This window comes from Citrus clementina, unplaced genomic scaffold (genome assembly GCF_000493195.1).
Source record: "Citrus clementina cultivar Clemenules unplaced genomic scaffold, Citrus_clementina_v1.0 scaffold_3, whole genome shotgun sequence".
NCBI lineage: Eukaryota > Viridiplantae > Streptophyta > Magnoliopsida > Sapindales > Rutaceae > Citrus > Citrus x clementina.
In genome coordinates this window covers 19,277,563-19,283,719 of record NW_006262339.1, presented here as the reverse complement: position 1 = coordinate 19,283,719, position 6,157 = coordinate 19,277,563, and positions in this window count along the sequence as shown.

The window sequence follows — 6,157 nt, the reverse complement described above, 5'->3', positions numbered from 1 at the left end:
TGTTGCTGCTGCTGCTTATTTTCGCATTCACAGTCCAGCAATCAACTACAGAATCTTCCCCGAAATGAAAATCAAATTAGTTGGCTAGAAGCAGACATATTTATATGTATGTATCAGTTACTTATATATATACATCAAGATCCAAAACTCTACACCTTTGTTTTTAGAATAATGCCAAACATCTCAATATTCGAGTATCAAGTTGATATGAAATTCATTTATTAGAAAGTAATTTAGTAATTTTACAAACAATGATCTAACGTTCAATAAATTAGTGATACATAGTATAAAACTCAAGTTGGGATTCAAATATTAAAATTTCTAAAATTATTATATTTTTTAACACTAATATATATATATTATAATTCAAAATCTACTGATATTACTATTAGAAATTTGTTGGGACTATCCAATTAAATTTTCGTTTTCATTAATATTGAAGGAAAATTTATTCATATTAATGGGATAGATTTTTGTAGCTCGCACCTGTACTTTTGAGTGCATAGAGGTGTCACCGTATTACAATTCCAGGGACACATCGAGCACCATACCTACTACACCCGGAAAAGAAAAGGCCTTATGTATTTTTTAATATCTACCCAGTGCCCATGCTCTTTCCTAATCGCAATGGAAATGTTATGGATGATCAAAATTTAAAAGGTGGATGCCTTGAGTAAGAAAAATCTTTTAAAGAAAAAAAGTTTAAGAAAAAAATTGAAAGGTAGTTTTCACTATGAAAAGGACAAGCCCACTTGCTCAACCACAATTCGAAAGAAAGAAACGGGCAATGCAGGCAACAGTGCAGCACCATTGGCTAAAACATCAAGCTGCGTCTGCAAGTTAACAAAAAGGAAATGGATTTTGGCAGCATTCACTTGAGACTTTGCACTTGGCTTGAGATGAATTCACTGTTTCTTGAGACATTGAATTTATTCTTTCCTATCCACGTTGCACATATTCTTCGACCAAGTGACTGTTTACTCACATTCTTAATTTGCATTATCATTATTATTTTTTTCACAGAATCAAATTTATTCTCATTGGTATATACTTCAAATTTACTAGTAGGATAATGCCTTTTTTTCACTTAATGTGATAAATAAAAAAGTACTAGAAATGCAATTTATAAAAGTACTATATCTTTGTAAATAATTAATTTTTTATATTTCATTTTAATTCAGAGGATAATATCCCATCTATCTAAATAGAGATAAAATTAATGAAAAAGAATATGAAATGAATAAAAAATCCACCTTGGCGTTTTTTATTTGGTCCTCATACAAGTTCTTTGCATTGCATGTCATAACATAATCATATATTATATATTATGTATCTATATCAAGTAATGTGTCTCTATTCTAATAGTTGAGGCATGGATTGATGCTATCTGTTTGATATAATAACATATTGTGTGTAGAAAAATAAGATGTCTAAGTTTAGGATATATATCAAATTAATTGGATGGACCACCCTAGGCCTAGCTGCCATGACTCTTTGCAATCAAAAAATTAACTAATATATATGTGATCTTCATTCAAAACCGATATCCAGAATTATAGATGCATATATATATATATATATATATATATATATATATATATATATGAATAGTTTTCTAATCAGGGATTTCTGACTTTAATAAAGTCAGAGATTAGTTAAAAGACAAAAAAGTTTAGATTTTACTACACTATATAATAAAATACAGTGCATTGGAGTATGTATTTATTTTATTTTTTAACTAATCCCTGACTTTATTAAAGTTAGAGATCCCTGATTTTATTAAAGTCAGAGATCCCTGATTGAAAAATTACTCATATATATATATATATATATATATAGAAATATTTAATTCTTTTCTCGTTTCTTGTGCTTTTCGATTTTGGGATCCAATGGCAATCGGCCCCTTGTTGATTCTCCTTATCCTTATTCTTTTGTTCTTTAGTTGAAGACACAGTATCAGCATTCAGCAATGACTTTACCCCCAATGATTCACATGCCCTTTTTCGAGAAACAAATAACTCCACCCAAGTCCTAATAGAAACCCAAGGCTCCTAAGTCCCAACAAAAACGCCAACGCCCTAATTTCAAATTTTCATTTGATGATTATTTTGGGTTTAATTTTCTTTAGTGGGCATATAAGGGTAGATTTTCTTTAAAATTTATAGAATAATTCCCTTTAATCTGAAGTTGACTTTCTGGTTAACTTATTATATAGGAACATATAAATCTAACTTATTCTCAAAATTATCTTTACTTCACCGTCGTTATTTTTTACTTGACAAGGAAGTTAATTTATTGTTTGAACAAATATTCCAAGTAACTTACAAATAAACTTTTATCACATCTATGAAAAAAAAAACAATAACAAAATTAACAAATACAGTGATGTCATGATAAACAAGAAAAAGCATAAAATTGTCCCCTTCAAAAAAAAATTTCTTAGAAAATATTTTTTTAGTCCCTATTATTTGATTTAATTATCTATTTAGTTTGTATATGTATTTTTGAAAAAATCACAGTCTTTATCATTACTTTTGTAGGCATCGGCTTTAATTTTTTAACGAAAAATAATAATATTTTGTATGGTATAACTTAAAATTCTAATAAGTCAGACATTCTAACAAGTCAGACATGTAGATGTAGTTGATAAAAAATAGGGAATAATAAAGTGGCGATTTTAATGAAATTAAATATATAAAAATACCATTTTAAGTTATTATTCTAAATATAAAGGTCAACTAAGTAATTGACTCAAATTATAACGGTTAAATAATTATTTTAAAATGCTATTTTTAAAATATATTCATTTTTTTAAGGGGATGATATTTCTACCTTATAAATTTTATAAACCCACCCCATTTTTAGAAGGGTGATGATATTTCCACCCCACAAATTCTGTAAATCCACCTCACTTTTAGAAAATAATTACAAAAAATTCTCATTATTTTTAAAAATTTCAAACAAAGAAATATTTAAAAGAATTAATCAATTAAATCTACCTTAATTTATTTTGTTGTGACGTAAATTTTTTTATTATATTTGACTAATAAGATTGCTTTAACCTAAATTTAAATGGATTATTTTACCCTTAAAAGGTAAAAATACCAAAAATTTAATTTAACTTCAACAATTTTTTTAATTTTATAAAAAATTCATTGTTTCTAAATATTTCATTCTACTTTATTAGTATGATTATTAATTTTTAATTAAACTAACATAATGTCTTTATGAGAAAATGCTCATTAAATTATTAGGCTATCAAATTTATGTCATGTACATGTAAAATATTGAAAATTATTAGATTTCATTTAAGAAGTTAGATTATAAGTCACAAAATTAAATGCCTAAAGTATTAGATACAAAAACACATATTTTTTGGGGCAAGTGGGTCATTTTATGTCATAAAGCAAATTAATTAAATAGAATTTATATTAAACAACTTTAATAGTAAAAAAATAATTAAGAAAAAAATATAAGAATGATTTAATTGATTAATTACATAAATTTTTGTTGATTTGTATTTATTAAAAAAATGTGTATTTACTGTAAATATTTTTTAGAAGTGGGGTGGGTTTACACAAATAATGGGGTGGAAATATCCCTACCCTTTTCAGAAAATTATTATATCAAATGCACATTATTTTTAAAAATTCAAATTAAGAAGAAGTTTAAAAACTTAATCAATTAAATCCATATTCATTTTTTAATGAGACTATATTTATTTTATTTGATCAATAAGGTTGCTTTAACATAAGTTAATACAATTATTTTACCCTCATAAGGTAAAAGTTACAAAATATCTAAAAATTTACTTTAATTTTAATAATTTTTTTTTACTTTAATGATGTATGAGTAGTACTTTATTAGTACGATTATTAATTTTCCACTAACCTAACAAGATATAATTAGGACATGTGGAGTATTGAAAATTATTAATTTTTATATAAAAGATATTAGATTATAGAAACTAAATGCCTAAATAATTAGTTACAATAACAAATATTTTTTAGGTAATTTGGTTATTTTATAATCTAAGGGTAAAATGGTCAAATCAAATTTATCTTATATCAACTTTAAATAAATAAAGATTGTTGAAAGACTAAGTTAAAGAAAACAATATTATAAAAATGATTTAATTAATTAATTATTTAAATTTATTGTTAATTTATAATTTTATAAATTAATGTGAATGCGTTGTAATTATACTTTCGAGGTAGGGTGAGTTTATAAAAATAATGAAGTAAAATATCCACGCCCTTTTTCTTAGTTGTTTTGGCGGGGTTTTTTTGGATTAGTATCTTCCAGTGGGAAGCCACGTAAGGGCTAGGATGGGCTATAACCGTCCAAAATTTTGGGAAAATTTTAAATAAGCCCTTCGAAATAGATTTATTTATAGTGATATTATTAATATTTTTAATAATGTTTCATTTTTTTCCTTTATTCTTTTTTAACTTATTCATGTCAACCTTAACTCATTTTCTTCTACCCAAGTCTCTCTCACTCTTTGCCCTCTAACTTTGGTGATATAAATAAAAAAATAAAACACCGTATTAAATGCTTGATTTTACTTTGTCCTAAAATTAAGGAATTTTATTTATAATCTGATCATCTCAAGTTCAATTTTAATTTTGGAATTGTGATTTAATTTAGGTAGCGTTTGTTTTTGTTTTTGTTTTATCTTAAATCTGAATGGGTCTGAATTTAACTAAAATCTAAATAAGTCTGAATACATATATTTGAATGACATGTTTATTTTTCTTTTTTCAATATCTGAATATAAGTGTTAACTTATTTTTTTAAAAAAAAAATCTTAAATATGATATTTTGACCTATTAACTTCATAAATATTAACAATACTTATATTTATTGGTTAAACACATGACAAGTTATAAATAAATTATTTAATTAGTAAAAAAATGATAATTTTTACCTTAACAAAGCATGAAAAGAAAATACATATCAAACACACGTATTTTTTTACATTGACATATGATACTTATAAGGTTATTTTTAGTATATTATATTGATACTTTTTCTTGTTAATTATATAAGTCAATCAATACTTGTTTAATCATTGGAATTAAAATTAATGTATTAAATAAAATTCAAAATCTATTATAAAAATAATAAATATAAATATAAAGAGATGGGACCTATTATAAAATGCATTCACCTAAAGTGCTATTATGTTTAAAATTCTCATCACCAAAAAAGATAATAATAATAGTTGAATATACATACAAAAAAGGGATAAATAAAAAAATAATAAAAGGATAATTTATATAATATAAAATAAATTTATTTAATAGGGGTATTAATGAGAAAAAATATTAAAATTCCATTAAGATATTTTGCTATTTAGATAAAAGTTATAATATTTTTTTTTCATTCAGACCTAAACATCTTATAATCAAGTATAAGTGATAAAAAACAAACAAAATAAAAATTTTAAATGTTTAAAAATAATTCAAATTCAGACTTCAGCCGAAAAACAAATAACCCCTTAATATCTACCTTGATTTATAGGAATATTTTATTATTCTTTTCTTTCATAATTTTTTTTAGTTAAGTACTTAGCAAATTATGAGCCATCTTAGTGTCTATTTTTAAATTTCTTGAAGTCTAATTAAAGATAAATTCTTATTTGTTGTTATTTTATCTCTGTTGACAAACCTTTCAATAAAATATCTACATATTATAATTTTTCAAAAATAACTTCGATATGGCCACTCTAAAAATATCTATAACCCAAAAATATCTAGTAATTAATACAATGTCTAAATATATATATATATAGTTTTCTAGTTCGGGATATTAAAGTGCGGAAAAAATTTGGGGAAGCGTTAAAACCGCACGGTTTATGTATTTTTCCAGACGTTTCTGCACTTTAAAATTCTGAATTTGAACATTTTTATATATGTATGTATGTATGTATGTATGTATGTACGTACGTACATATGTATATATGGTCATTCACTCATACAAATATCTTTTTTTTCTCATGCGAACACGCGCTAAATTATGTAATTTAATAGAATCATTGTAGATACATACATACAAATATCTTTTTTTCATTGTTGATATACTATTAAACCTTATGATTTTATAGTGCTTTCAAAAATAATTTTATTAAGCTACACAATTTAACAGTATTTTA